Below are 16312 nucleotides of genomic sequence, written 5' to 3' on the forward strand. Positions count from 1 at the left end.
TTTCTTTCTTTCTTTCTTTCTTTCTTTCTTTCTTTCTTTCTTTCTTTCTTTTCTTTCTTCCTTTTAAGATGTTATTTATTTATTTGACAGAGAGAGAGAGTACAAGTAGGCAGAGTAGTAGGCAGAGGGGGAGGTAGAAGCAGGCTTCCTGCCAAGCAGGGAGCCTGATGCAGGGTTCAATCCTAGGACCCCAGAATCATGACCTGAGCCAAAGGCAAATGCTTAACCTACTGAGCTACCCAGGTGCCCCGGTTGGACTGTTTTCAAGAGATGTCTATCTGTGCCCCTGGACGAGAGTTATAACACAATTTTGGCAATGGACTGATTTGCCAGAAAGGACCCAGTGCCAGAGCAGGACAGTACTGAAAATGTTGAGTGGCAGGGCTCCCCAGCCCAGGGCAGAGCAGGCCCGGGGAATCAGTGCAGTCTACTCCCCTGCAGGCAACCAGCTCAGAAAGTGTGCCCATTTCCCTGAAGAAGCATCTCACATCCCCAGGTCCTGTGGAAAAGTGCTCTTGTCATGTGCATGTGTTCAAGCCAGTTTTTAAAGCCACAGTTGAAATCCATCAAAAATGTTCAGCTAAAAAAAGTTCAAAGCGTGGTTTATAGGAAGCCTACTTGAATGTGAATCAGTAATGGATTAAGAGTGCAGATAGATTACAGAGCACTCCCAAGTCACTTTTCAAAGCAATTTCTACTTCCAAGGCAAGGGAGACTATTTCCTTTATATAAAAGCACTACCCCCTCACCCATGCCCCCAAAAACTGCTTCATGTAAAACCCTCCCATTTGCCTGAATGAGAAAAACATCTTTAATACAGTTGTACAAATGTGATTTCCTCACTGGTGAATATCACATTTTTGTGGGTTCACAAAAAATAAAACTCCTTTTCCTTTTGGCTGAAAATTGCTTCTGAAAAGGAAAGGCGGTTTTGGGTTTTGGTGCTTTCTTTCCCAAACAGAACACAGGTTTTTTGTTTGTTTTGTTTTTTGTTTTTCTTTTCCTCCAGTAGTGAGAAACTGCCTCTGTGATACACACAGTCAATTTTCACCTGCAACTAAATTGGTTTCACACTAAATTTCCCATTTGGATGAGGAAAGCAAATCTTTACCTGGTGAACTGGTAAAATGTTATCCTGGACCACATTTGCCAGAACCTATAAAACTGCCAACCATGAAGGAACTTTCCTCACAAGCCAGGAACCACAAGGACCTTAACCCTTTTGCAGTGAAATTAGGTAAAAAAAAAAAAAAAAAATTCAAATTCTCAAACTGAATGCAAACCATGTCCTTTTGGAGCCCAACTATATCTAGTGGCTGGGTGTGATCTCAGAAATTTGTCCCTCAGCTGAGCGACCCAGATAATTTGCAGATTGCCTCCCCACAAGATACCCCCCAGCCTCCCACACCCCAATATTTAAGAAACCCTCAGGTTACATACAAAACAATGAGGTAAATTCCTATTCAGACAAAATGATGTTTGCTTGATCGTGATTTACCAGACATTTTGTTTTTCTCACACTGGATTTTTATTGTCTGGGTTTTGGTAAATTCCTTTGTCCTGGGTTCCTTCACTCACTGAGGTGCTGAGGAGGAAGAAGGACCCTGACATCAGTGAGATGATATGGTTCATGGCCTTCTGGGGCCCACTGTGGTGAAAATGAGTCTTTGTGCATTTTGCCAATTTGCAGTGAAGTGGAACCAAAAGCCAGTGAGGTGGTCCTGAATGCTTTGTTCACAGAGTTGTGCTGCCTCAGATGACTGGCAGTCTCTCACGAGTCTGTCTTCTCCTCTATAAAGTGAACACAACATAGTGGAGTTGCTTCTAAGAAAGGTAGTGAGGAAGGCAGTGTCCAAAGCCTATAGTGTATAATCACAACTGCCTTAGAAATTTTCCAGTGTGGGACAGATCTGTTTCCTTGATTGAGCCTATTTTCAGGAGCCACGTTAAAGAGGGCTGTGTATCTCTCTTTCCTCAGGGTGAAGCCATCAGCCTCTGAGGGGCACAGAGGAAATGAAATACCAAGGAAAGAGCTAATTCACAGCTCAGGCTGAGGCAGAGACTTACTCAGGGGACAAGGCTACTCCCTCCTGTCCCACTCCCTCCCTACTTGGCTACTTGCTGGTAGGGATTGTTTATGGAATTCAACTAAGTAAATACATACTTAACTAAAATTCCATTGTGTTGTTTATGAACAGGAGGAGAACAATGAAGCTGATGAGGATATATTTACCTAACTGTTAAGGCACTTTTATACATCTTGTTTTCATAACAACCTGATGAGTTGATTCTTTTAATTTTATTTCACAGGTCAGTAGTGAAGTTCAGAGAGACAGGATGGAGACAGGGCCAGCGCTCCCTCCCTAGCTCAGGATGCCTTCATAGGCACATACCTGACCTCAGGTGAGGCACAGAGAAAATGATGGGATTCAAATCAGCCAACATTGAACAGCCAAACTGCCAGGTATAGAGGAAGGTTCTCATGCACACACTCTATTTAAAGGTTTTGTTCTTATGACTGAAAACATTGGGTTCATCATTTGTAACCATTGTAGTCTCTGGTGCATTTACAAAATATAAACATAACAACACGTTTCTAACTTTTTGGTTTCTCTGTATCGTTCCAATTTTAGTATATGTGCTGCCGAAGCGAGCACTAACTTTTTGGTTTCTTAGTTAACATATCTTGTCAATATAGGATGCCTACCCTGTGGGAATCAATAACTCTTACAATGATTTGGCAGTTAGGTACCTTAATTTACTACTTCCCTCTTTAGCCTAAATTGAATATTTTTAAATGCTTTCAATTTTGGTGTTATTTATAATTACAAAAACAAAAACAATAAAAAACAAAAACAAAACAAACAAAAACCTTATAGACAAGCTAAATCCAATGATGGAAGATCCTAGTAGGGTCCATTCTTCCTCCAATATCACTTCTGACACCAAAGGAGGGGGGTCTTGGTTTTTTTTCGCCCCACACTGACCAATTTTCTGACACAAGCTTGGTGTCCTACAATTTAATTCGATTTAATTCTGACACTTAGTAGAGTGGCAGTGAGTGACAGATCCCACAGTTTAAGGACTCAGTCCCATAAGTCTCCCACTTCAGATACCAGTCATAAGTCCAGGCCACCTACTTCTCACCTACTGGCTATAAATCGGGGGTTCCCACATCCCACTCCTTGAGCTTGGCAATTTTCTCGAGTAGCTCACAGAACTCAGGAAAATTATTTACATGCTATTAACAGTTTATTATAAAGGATACAACCCAGGAACAGCCAGAGGGAAGACAGGCACAGGGCAAAGTGTGGCAGAGGCAAATGGGTGGGGCACATGAAGTGACCACGCCCTCTCCAGGTGTATTACCCACCAAGGATCTCCATGTGTTCACCAACTCAGAATCTCACTGAACCCCACAGTTTAAGGGGACTTATGGAGGTTCCATCATATAAGCAAGATGGATTAAATCACTGGCCATTGGCAATGAATCCCAGCCCTTCTTTTCTCCCAGGAAGTTAGAGAGGAGGAGGTAAGGTTGAAAGTTCCAACCCTCTAAGCCTGAGTTGGTCTCTTTGTTGACCCTTTTCCTTCCCAACCGTAGCTAGGAGCTGTCAGGTACCAGTCGTCCCACAGCATGCAAACACTCTCATCATTCCAGAGATAACTTCGAAGCTCTCTGGCAGGAACCGGGGGTGAAGACCAAATATATATCACAATATCACAGGATATTTACATAGTAATTAGGATGAAAATGTACAATGGGACACAAGTACTGGCATTAAAAATTCATATTATAGAAAACTACCTATGAGCATGGGAAAATGGTCATGAATACTAAATAGACAGTAAGCTATCAAGGCTATAAAATCTGTAAATGTCTATGTGGTACAAGCACACAAGGAGCAGTTTTTGTTTGCTTTTTAAAATAATCGTCCTTTTCCGTGTTTCTCCGGTTTTCTACATTGAAGATGCCTGAGTTTTGAATCAGGGGAGACTCATTATTATTTTTTTAAGATGTTATTTATTTATTTGACAGAGAGAGAGAGAGATAACAAGTAGGTAGAGAGGGAGGCAGAGAGAGGGGGAAGCAGGTTCCCTGCTGAGCAGAGAGCCTGATGAGGGGCTCAATCCCAGGACTCTGAGATCATGACCTGAGCCGAAGGCAGAGGCTTAATCAGCTGAGCCACCCAGGGGCCCCTCTTTATTATTTTTTTAAAGATTTTATTTATTTATTTGACAGAGAGAGACACAGCAAGAAAGAGAACACAAACAGGGAGAGCAGGAGAGGGAGAAGCAGGCTTTCCGCTGAGCAGGGAGCCCGATTCGATGCAGTGCTTGATCCCAGGACCCTGAGATCATGACCTGAGGCGAAGGCAGCTGCTTAATGACTGAGCCACCCAGGTGCCCCAGACCCATTCTTAAATAACAAAACCAAAACTTCATTTACTCTTTTAATTAATTTATTTATTTGACAGAGAGAGACATAGTGAAAGAGGGAACACAGACAGGGTGAGTGGGAGAGGGAGAAGCAGGCTTCCCACTGAGCAGGGAACCTGATGCAGGGCTTGATCCCAGGACCCCAGGATCATGACCTGAGCCTAAGGCAGATGCTTAAAGACTGAGCCACCCAGGCGCCCCAAAACTGAAACTTAAATTGCACACATCCTTAGGTATGATTTTACAAATCTCCCTTTGGGTACCAGGCAGTTCCCACATTGTCAGAGCTGGCCTGACAGTCTGGGAACATGCTGGCACCCCAGAATGGTGCCCTGATTTCCTCCTGACCAGCCCTCGCAACATACCACCGCAACACTGAAGGATTCTCTTCCCCCAACTTCTTTACCTCATGTTGGAATTCTCCTCCTGCAAAAGAACATACAAAGACCAGTTAAAACTACAATGTAGCCAATATATCTATTTTCATTTTCTATCTTCCTTCTCTGGTAAGATAAACTGTGCATGAAGAAATGAAGGATTAAAGCATTTTAAAAGTATATGAGGAATGAAAAATTACATACTAGTTGTGCTTGTCTGTGTGTTGTGAGAGAGTGGTTGGGAAGGGGTTGACTTGCATTATCTACAGAATTATCTCAGTTTCCTCTCACTGTGAATGGATCAGACACTATGTTCTAGTGAGCTAAGTTTAGTTTAGAAGGTCATGGCTTTTATAATTATATGAATGAAGGAAGTGCAATTAACTCTTCTAAGTATCTGTATTTCTTAACGGAATTTTTAATAGCTCTTTAAAATGTAACTCATGGGGTGCCTGGGTGGCTCAGTCACTTAAGCATCTGTCTTTTCAGCTCAGGTCCTGATCCTGGGGTCCTGGGATGGAGTTCCACATCGGGCTCCCTGCTCAGTGGGGAGCCTTCTTCTCCCTCTGCCTCTGCCCCTCCCCCTGCTTTTGTGTGTTCTCTCTTTCTCTCTCTCTCTCTCTCTCTCTCTCTGCCAAAGAAATTTTTAAAATCTTAAAAAAAAATAAAATGTACATCCTAATATCTGTTGCTTAAACTTAAAATTTAAACAGTTTTAGCAAAATAAGATTCCTTCTCATGATCTATGAAGCCTACATAGAAGGACTTCTACAGATCTGAAAATCTTTTTAAAAATCATCACCATCTTTACCACTAGGTAAGAAAATCTATGGTATGGACTTCTTTTATTTGTTCTCTTGAATTATGAGGTTGCAGAATTTTCACACTAAATTCATAATTCATTTTCTCCAGGTCCTTAGATGTTAGAAAGAAATGTTTCTGTTGTGGAATTCTGTCTCTATCAAGACTTTACAATGTTCATGGCTCCAGGAATTTAAAAATATACACTGTCCCTTTAAAAGAAACATTTTGATCCTTTAAATCCATACCAAGTCTCTTTTTGCCTCTGTCAAAAGCTGGTTAGCCTCCAAGGAACAGCAATTTCATTCTGGCAGAATATTGTAAAGATCTTTTGCAAAGCTTATTGCAAATATTTTCATCCATTCTCGCCATTCAAAGCTCCACAGAACTCAAAGGTGGCTACAGCCCCATCCTGTAGAGGACCATGATGGATCCCAGAGACAGGCTGAGAACCAACTAGCAAATCCAAAGCAGCGGGAGCCTACAATTCTACCACCATCACAAGGTTAAACCTTTCCAAGTGCAACCTATCTGTCTTTCCCATTGTTCAGACTGATTCCACGTGGACTTTGAGAAGACCATGTTCAGTGTAAATGTGATTTAAACTTCCATCTGTGAAAGCAATTCAACAACGCATTCTGGTTTTTAATTCTTGTGTTGAAACAAAAGCAAGTCCCCATCCCATCGGTGAGTTATCCGTTCTTTTTCTCTTCGCTAAAATGCGGGAAGAGGACCACTGAAGAAGGGAAAGGGAGCGAATAGTGCTATCAGGTGTCACTGTTCATGTGTGAGTTACAGGGAGCTCTAAACCTTCCCAAACCAGAAATGCTTTCTGAATTGGAGGGCTGGATACAGTTGGAATCCAGTGTTCCCTCAGCCCCTTACTTGGGAAGGTGGGTGCAGAGTGAGAGAAGAAATCTTTGGGGGAGGACATTTTTTTTTTCTTTTTTATAGAAAATCCATAAATATTTTTCATTTTTACATATTTTACATAACAAAAATACTAAATGTTAATTGCATATTTAAGCAAAAGAATTATTGAGAAGGAGTAAAAATATATGTAAAATCTTACCACCCAGAGACATGCAGAATGAATATTTTGGTCTATTTCTTTCACATTATTCTATAACAGTTTGCCTATCTGTGCATCTACTGCTTGGGTTCAGTTTGCTTCACCAACTTCAGGTGTGAACAAAATTCTGTTTTCTTTTCTTTCTTTCTTTTTTTTTTTTAATTATTCTTAGATAGGAAAAAAAAATAAGCACCTTGCTCCTGAACTAACCAATGACTCAGGCATCTCCTCTACTAAATAGTTTTGACATTCCCTGCAATCTGAGCCATGTAGGAGGACAAAGTGGGTATGAGTCATGGACACACAGAGTCACAACTGAATAGTCTTCCTCCAGTCTACTGGCCCCATGACCAGCCATGTTGCCCCCATGCCCTGAATGGCTTAAGCTCTCCATATAGCCAGCTGTGAAAATTCTCAGTGGGGCACCGTGGTTTCCATTCAGGTCTTAGGGGTTCAGCTTCTGTAACCTGTTCCAAGATGATGGCATCTGGAATTTTATGGGCCAGATTCAGCCTTCACTCTGAACGCTTGGGCTCTGATTTGACCCTTATGTATTTAGTAATTGGTGATTATTCTATTATTCACATATAATGATTTACTCAGCCTTTCTCCTATTGGATACTTAGAGCTTTTATTTCTATTTCCCCAATGTTATAAATAACTGTAATGAATATTTTGTTCATATGTCTTTGAACACATCTCTGATTACTTTCTAAGGGTGGAATTACTGGGTCAAAGTATGTGAACATTTTAAAGTTCTTTTATATATAATATAAAGTTGCATAGTAGACTCTTCCAGTTAAAATCATAGTGAGATATCACTTCACACCTGATGGAATGGCTATCATCACCAAGACAAGAGACGGCAAGTGTTGGCAAGGGTGAGGCAAAAAAAGAAGACTTGTGCATTGTTGGTGGGATTGTGAATTGGTACACTCACTGTGGAAAGCAATATGGAGGTTCTTCAAAGAATTGAAAAGAGAACTTCCATATGATCCAACAATTCTCCTTCCGGGTATGTATCCAAAGGAAACAGAATCACTGTCTTTAAAAGATGTCTCTACTCCCATGTTCACCGCAGCATAATTTATAAGGGACAAGACATGGAAACAACCTTAGCATCTTAGTGAAAATGCGATCTTACATATAATGGAATGTTATTTAGCCATAAAAAAAAAAAAGAATATCCTGCTATTTTCAACAACATGGATTAACCTTGAAGATATTAGGCTTTAAGTGATATAAGTCAGTCAGAGAAAGATGAATACCATACAATTTCATTCATATATGGAGTGTTAAAAAGAAAGAACTGAGCTCATACATACAGAGAACAGATCCGTGATTGCCAGAGGGATGGGGGCACAGGGGATAGGTGTAATGGATGAAAGTGGCAAAGGGTACAAACTTGCAGTTATAAAATGAAAAAGTCCTAGGGATGTAATGTATAGTGTGGTGAGAATAGTTAACAATACATATTTCTAACTGAATGAAGCAATGGCTGATGTGGCTAACAGAGTAGAGCCTAAAAGTTCTCATCACAAGGAGAAAAAAACTATAACTGAGTGTGGTGATGGATGTTAACTAAACTTATTATTGTGATCATCTCACAATATATACCTATATCAAATCATTATGTTGTACACCTAAAACTAACACAATGTTATATGCTAATTATATCCCAGTTAAATAGTAGAAGATAATATACCATATGAACAATATTAGAATAATGATAATATTAGCGACAATGGAAATGGGAAATAAAATAATTTTTTTTAAAAAGAAGGAACAAATGAGAGAAAAAGAACATACTTGTGGTAGCACAAAAATCAAACACAAAAGCAGTGGGGTCTAAGTCCCCACAGGTAGGATTGATGTGACCAAAAGGAACTGGTAAAAGAAATGCTGTAACAGTTATATTTACATTGCTTTATACTTTGTGTAGGTGCTCATCTCATTGAAAAAGGCAATTTAACAGGGATTTGACTATAGTAATCTCAAAAAAAAAAAAAAATCTCCCAAATTTTTATGTAAGAATGTACCTCTTACTCAACCTCTTATTAGTAATATCCAATGTTAGCATAATCAACAAACTTTGCCAACTGAGTATTTGAAAATTGGTGTCTTACTGTTTCAGTTTGCATTCTTTAATTTCACAGTAAAAAAGAAAAGTCAGTATTTTTAGTATGGACTATAGGATATCTTTTTTCTGTGACATCTGTGTCCCTGTGTAAAGGCAGAGTTCTCTCGTGCCCCATATTGTAGGGGATAGACTACTATCTGATTGGGGACCCATATTGAGGGTCCCAATCAGCACTCTGAAAGATAAAGACACCAAATACCAAATACCTGGGGGGGAAAAGAAATGACACCTATTTTACGTTTTCCTCTATTTGCTGACTGAGCTATTTATTCTGGGTTGCAAAAGGAAGCTGTTTTTGACATTTTTAGCTGGGAATTCTGGTTTATCAATTTTTAAACTTTTATTGTATTTTCTTCCTAGGTTTGTCTTCTGATCGAAAAAAAATATATGGCTAAGAATGACTCCCAGTACAAGATAATGAAGTCATACCAATTCACACAGGGAATCAGAAAATTCAGCTTTTTCCAGTGGTTGCAAATTTACGTCATTTTTGCCAAGTGCTATGACCCAAGAAACTAAAACTTTGCCTGGCACCATGAAGATTTGATCCTGGCCTTTCTGTAGATGATCATGTAAAACTGTTCAGAGACATAAAACTCTTCTGGGATCTTACTCTGGGCTTCTGGTCTTACTCATTGACCATTTTGTGGTATTCTTTATTAAAAAAATAAAATGTCAGAAGCCAGTGAAGAGAATTTTAAAAGTAATGAAAATACTGTTTTGTAATAAAAGAAGATTTTCAAACTCTGGGGAATTTTCCTAGATATTGCCAGGTCCAACTGAAAAGCCAATATTCCAGAAAAAAAAAAAAAAAACACAAAGTTCCACCTTTAGAAGGGTATTTTAAATCTTGAGCCTAAGTTTTATTTCATTGTTTTGCTTTTTTTGAGGTTCAAGTTTTTCTGAAAGGTAAAATAAAGGAGTCTTTAGAACCCTGAGAAGTTCACACAACCAAAGATGGTCACTTTTTTATTGGGGAGATTCATTACTTGGATTTTTCACTTTAAGTTCAACTAGACCTTCCACTTATAGACTTCAAACTTCCAATAGTTTGTTGTTGTTATTTATTGTTACTGTCTCTTCATCTGCCACAAACATTAATACATGGCCCGATTCCAAGCAGCCCCTTGTTAAAGGATCTTAATCAAATGAAAAAACAAACCAAAGGATTATGAATTATAGGGAACCTCTCTAAGAAACATAGAGTCCCAGCATTAGAAACAACATGGAAATAGATCATAGAATCCTGTCAAGTATTCCAAATCTAATTTATGTGGTCAATAATGTAATTCTTTCCATCTATGCAAGAAACTTATCCACCACACTCTTGTGACTATATAGTTCGAATACAATTTCTCCTCTAACCATGCTCCGATTAAAATGTAACACATGTCTATAGCAAGCATTAAATCAAAAGACAAAGTACAGGAAATTATTTTCATGTGTTGCCCATGCTTGAAAAGGACAGAAAAGAGGAAACTTTGTCATTAGTGCTGTCTTATTCCTTCAAGGCTCAGTATGAAGAGCCACGCCTATTCTTGACCTCCTCTCTACTCTTCTTGAGAAATGATACGATCTCAATTTATTCCTCCTCTCAGGTAAACCATGAGGTTTGTATTTGCCAAATGGTATTGAAATAGATTTTCTCATATGAAAGTAAAAATGAAGAATATTTATGTGTGTGGTCTTCCCATCAATGTAATTATAACCAGAAACAAAATATAAAGTGCTACTACAAGTTTTAACTGCCTTCACCAATTTCTCAATAAAAGCAGGAATCTCCTAGAAGAAGATATATATTCTGGAAGGACTGAACATGCTCTAAGAAGGAAGGAAAACACAATTGCCTATAAAACCAACATGAGCATCAACTTCACCCTCTCAAACATGGTGTGTTAGAGCCCATGCTGTGGACAAGGGCTACTTGCTTGGTAGGTGAGAATAGCTCCTCAGCTTGGCCCTGCCGTGAAACACAACCTGTCATCTCCATTTGGTAGATCAGCTTCCAATTTATCTAAATGGGAGCTCAGAGGTATTGAGTAACCTTCTTGAGGTATATAGGCATTGTTAGTTTGGGGGGTTCTAATATTCATTTGTGAAAAAGGCAAAACTTCCATTTACTGAGACACTCCGTGAATTGAAAAAAGATTGGTTTTTGTTCCTCCCATGTACGTAATAGAGTTAGATACTCCTCTCATGAGATGAACATTATTGATATATATGAATATATATGAATACTTTAAATGACCCAGACACTCCTTTACTTGCAAACTGGCTAGTTTCTGAAAAGTATTCTGAAATTCGGTTGTTTATAAGACCAAAATAATTTTATAACAGCAACTGTTATCCCATTTGTTGGCAGTGAACAGACTCACAATTCTTATGCTCTGACTCATACCTTTTTTTATAAGCATGAAAATGTGCAAGTTGAAAGTTTATAAAAGGTAGGCATCAATACTATAAATAAATATATAACCCATTGCTAGCTTCCTAGGACTGCTGTTACAAATTACCACAAACTGGGTGGCTTAAAACAACAGAAATTTATTCTCTCATAAGTCTGGAGGCTAGAAGTCTAAAATTCAGGTGTTGGCAGGGTTGGTTATTTCTGGAGGTTCTGAGAATCTATTCCATGCCTCTCTCCTAACTTCTGGTGGTTGCTGGCAAATCTTGGTGTTCCTTGGCTTATAAATCTATGACTCCAACCTATTCCCATAGTGTTCTCCCTACGTTCCTGGTCACACTGTGTCTAAATATCCTCTGCTTATGAGGACATTAGTCATTGGTTAGGGTCCACCCTAATTCAGTATGACTTTACTGTAACCTGATTACATCTGCAAAGATAGTATTTTCAAATAAGGTTGCAGGCACAGATACAGGGGTTAGAACTTCAATATATCTTCATTGGTGACACAATTCAACCCATAACATCTCCCAAACAGGTATTTCTATTCAATAAATTACCTTTGTGAATAAGAATGAACACATTATGAAAATGTCTTATGTGGCTCAGACAGTTGGGTGGCTGACTCTTGGTTTTGGCTAAGGCCCAGATCTTAGGGTCTTGGTATGGAGCCCCACATGAGGCTCCATGCTCAGTGCAGAATCTGCTTAGGACTCTCTCTCCCTCTGCCTCTCTCTCAAATAAATAAATCTTTTTAAAAAATAACAAAGAATGCATTACTTATATCTTACACTCTACTGGGAACTTTAAAATATATATCCACTTCAGTTGAGAAACATTCATATTTTACTATTGATGTAATAGCAATGGTTTGTGTTCATGTGGATTATTTATGAAGATACATATGTGCCCATTCAGTACACACGCACACACACACACAATCTTTTTATATTACAATACTTCTGTCTGAGAATGTAATGAAACTTTACTGTGATGCTTCTCTTGCTAGTATTTACACATATATAAGCTGAACATATCTAAAAATGCCCAGTTACCTTTGAACACATTCCACAAATTTGCAACTGTCACTGAAGAAGGACACCTTCCATTAATGAGGTTCAGCATGTCTGTTTCTTAAAAAGTGGAGGTCATCAAATGATGCATTTCAACCAGCACCCTGTTCCCCTTCTCTTTTTAATTTTTTGAATCCAGCGTTCATGGATGTTATAGCTGACTGTTCATAAAACCTATTCTTTCTTCAACCTGTACACACACCTAGGTAACATTTTTAAGCCAGATAAATGTGGCCACAAATCTGACTTCTAGTCAATGGAGCATGAGCAGAAGAAATGGGTGCCATTCTAGACCTGGCTTAGGAAAATCTCCTATACGTGTTTCCTCCTTCCTTGGCCTTGAATCAGACAAGCAAACATCCTTCAAAGCCCTGGGTGGATGGTGGAGGAGCCACAAGATGAAAGCAGCCTGGGTTTCTGAATCACTGAGTGGTGATCACGAACACCCACCTTGAACCGAGTCCTATTTGAGTAATCCTCATTATCATGCAACTTGGGAAATGTTTGTTATAACTCCTAATGCGACCTTACTTTAAACACATTTGCTACTACTGGGAGATGGAGCTCACCTATCTCAGGATAGAGGCAGGTGAGAATGACGGAAAAGGAGCGTCATTATCGCTTGGTTGCAGTGGTTCTCCACCCCAGTGTCATGGAGCCTGTGCAGCTGATCACTGACTGACATGACTTCAATCAAGTTGCTGAATTCCTTACGTATGGTGTGTTGCCATTCATATTTCTCTCTCATTTCAAGTCACAGTCTTCTCTCCCTCACTAAACAGTAAACATGTTAGAGACTTGTTTTTTCTCTTATCGCTCTTAGTTCAGAGTCCGGAACTGCTGAAAGGCTCAATATATGTTTATTAATCTTTGGGTGGGTTGAAGCTTAACAAAGCCAAGGGCAAGTTTTACAAGTTAAACAAGTTTTGATGTACTGGATGACTTTTAAAACCTAGTTTCAAGGCCATAGATGAATAAAAATGTATAGCATATGTATATTAATAAATATACTTAATGTAAAAACATTTAGAACCATAAATACTACTAAAATCAATTGGACTGTGTGTTGCTTTCTTCATTCAAGGAGATGAAAGAGGTTTTATTGGATTTTTCTTATAGCATTTTTTGAGAAAAGGCAGGATATTTTTAGAAACAAATTTACTTTGAACTAAAAATTTCAATGTGTTTGCTGCCACACCTCTTCTAATTTATCAAATCAGTTAAAATTAAATTAAAGGGAGGGGAACCCACACTATTTCTCAGGTTTAATCACAGTAAAGAGGCTCACACTACTAAACAAAGAACATCTGTAAATTATATCCTATTCCTGCATAAATTCTGTTTCATAACGGGGTACTATACTAATGAAATATAATTCAAGTCCAGGTCAGATTAACCCCATTTATATATATATATATATATACATATATATATATATATATATATATAGCTGAGGACCTATAAGCAACATGTAATACTAGGAGACAAATGGAAAGGCAAAAAGTAATAGAAGGTGAAGATTTGTCCCTGTAGTATCTGTTGTCTCTTTCTGACGAGCTTTTCTCCATTTTTCTGGTAACACAGAAAGGTCTGTGTAGAGGTCTTGGTATGATAAGAGGTCCAAAGATCCACATGAGCTCAGTTATGGTAGTAGTCTGTCCCCAGACACTGAAGAAGCCAGGGTGACAAATGATGTTCAGGTGATCTAAACTGAGCTCTCTCCGGAAATTGTTCCACTTAAGGTGGATAGGACAGAACATTTTTACCTTTCTGGTGGCAGAATTGCTGGGCTAAGGTGAGGGATGTCTTTGCCCATTACACAAAGGTTGAACATCTGGAAGTTAGAGAGAATGAGGTCAGTACAGATAAAAAGCCAAGATGCTGAACAGAAATAGAGAAAGGGATAGTCTTGATAGCATTTGGGAATGATATTGAGTCATTCCTGAGGCCAATATAGTCTTTTATTCTTAGTTTGGTTTTGTGAGCCTATAAACTCCCATTATTGAATTAAAGCTGGCTTGTGTTAGATTCTCATTGCTTGAAACCAAAAGATGGTTCCTGTATCAACACCAACAGTAAGGTTGGTGTTTCCTCTAACTCTGGCATGGGACCATACTCGGTTTCTGCTGGCTTGATTTTTCCTCTGCCTTCAGTAATTTCCCTTTGCAATTACCCTGGCTCTGTTTTTTCAAACAGTTTTCCAACAACACCTTAGAGTGTGTACCTTCTATTACATATGCATGATAAATGTTCTGGAAGATTAAGGATAATATATGTTCATGTTGTAGAAATCACATAAATGTTTGTATATGATCTACCTAAGACTCTGGACTTGGTACTTCATGGCACCTCATCTCACAACCCACTCCATTTAACAAGCTAGGAAATGGCTTGCAAAGTAGACTCAGTGGAGTAGTAGGCCACAGCTTCATTGTTTTAGTAAAAGAGCATTTGGTTGACACATAAAACAACTTCTATTCTTCTTGCACGAATCCTGTAAAGACTAGGATTCTGGGAAAGGAATATAATAGGAATAACAAAAATAACATTTTCCGGGATTCATGAGTAATTGAGAGCCTATCAGATGGTGGAAGAGTTATTCACTGAATTTAGAATCAGAAAACCTCAGGAACACGCTTAGCTGTAATAGAAAGAAACATAACTCCAGTGATCTCAAGCAACTTTAATAACCACTAGTCTAGTTACAACTGATACTGATTGTATCAGTGGCTGAGTCATACTCACAGAGTGATTTGCCATGGGAATCAGTCACGAGAATACAACCACTTTTTGCCTGTAAATAAATTTTAATTTTTTTATTCCAACATCTTCCTAATTGTTGTGCCATTTGAGTTCTTAGTATGTTACAGAGGTGTAGATGATTGTTGTTATGTAAGTATCCATTTTCTTTTCTTTTTTTATAATTTTGTAAAGATTTTATTTATTTATTTATTTATTTATTTTTATTTTTTATTAATTTATTTATTTTCAGCATAACAGTATTCATTATTTTTTCCCACACCCAGTGCTCCATGCAATCCGTGCCCTCTATAATACCCACCACCTGGTACCCCGACCTCCCACCCCCCGCCACTTCAAACCCTTCGGATTGTTTTTCAGAGTCCATAGTCTCTCATGGGTCACCTCCCCTTCCAATTTCCCCCAACTCCCTTCTCCTCTCTAACTCCCCATATCCTCCATGCTATTTGTTATGCTCCACAAATAAGTGAAACCATATGATAATTGACTCTCTCTGCTTGACTTATTTAACTCAGCATAATCTCTTCCAGTCCCATCCATGTTGCTACAAAAGTTGGGTATTCATCCTTTCTGATGGAGGCATAATACTCCATAGTGTATATGGACCACATCTTCCTTATCCATTCGTCCGTTGAAGGGCATCTTGGTTCTTTCCATAGTTTGGGCGACTGTGGCCATTGTTGCTATAAACATTGGAGTACAGATGACCCTTCTTTTCACGACATCTGTATAAGTATCCATTTTCTAAACCTCTGTAACTCTATAAAGTTTGAGAAGAACCAATAAATCATAAATATACTTACGAATCAGCTCTCCATTAATATTAGTCCTCACCACAACATTCCACCCAGCTTTACTCTGGCATCTTCTTCTTCTTCTGTTCCCAGTATCCTTCCAGTTGCATCATGACACTGCAAATTTTGCAAAGAATGTAGGGCTTTACAAAGGTGAGTAAAGATTTTTCTAGAGAAATACTGGAATCACATGGAAAATGATTAAAAAAGAGAAGCTTGCGGGTTTAAATACATTACAGTTGAAGACAAAAATCATAAATATAGGGATGCAAGGATAAAATGGTTTGGATATCAAAATAAGATGACATCGGTCCTTGGAAAAACTGATAAAACTCTTGAATAGCTTTGAAAAATAATCTGTGTATGATAGTACCCTCTTGTCGTAATGCCATTTGTCACCAAATATGCTTTTTTTATCCCATCTTTGTATGTTCTAAGAACTGCAACATAG

General features: G+C 38.6%; 1 long non-coding RNA gene across 4 annotated transcripts in view; it reads left to right on the plus strand.

The window, feature by feature from the left end:
* Positions 1-9235, plus strand: part of LOC132013875 (uncharacterized) — a 422962-nt gene extending 413727 nt beyond the window's left edge. For 3 of the 4 annotated variants that reach the window (XR_009403131.1, XR_009403129.1, XR_009403130.1), the window contains exons 3-4: positions 5997-7705; positions 9191-9235. This is a non-coding gene — a long non-coding RNA (uncharacterized LOC132013875). The remainder of the gene's footprint in view (positions 1-5996; positions 7706-9190) is intronic. The other variant, XR_009403132.1, reaches the window with a different exon arrangement.
* Positions 9236-16312: the final 7077 nt, after the last annotated feature.

This window comes from Mustela nigripes, chromosome 1, assembly GCF_022355385.1.
Source record: "Mustela nigripes isolate SB6536 chromosome 1, MUSNIG.SB6536, whole genome shotgun sequence".
Lineage (NCBI taxonomy): Eukaryota > Metazoa > Chordata > Mammalia > Carnivora > Mustelidae > Mustela > Mustela nigripes.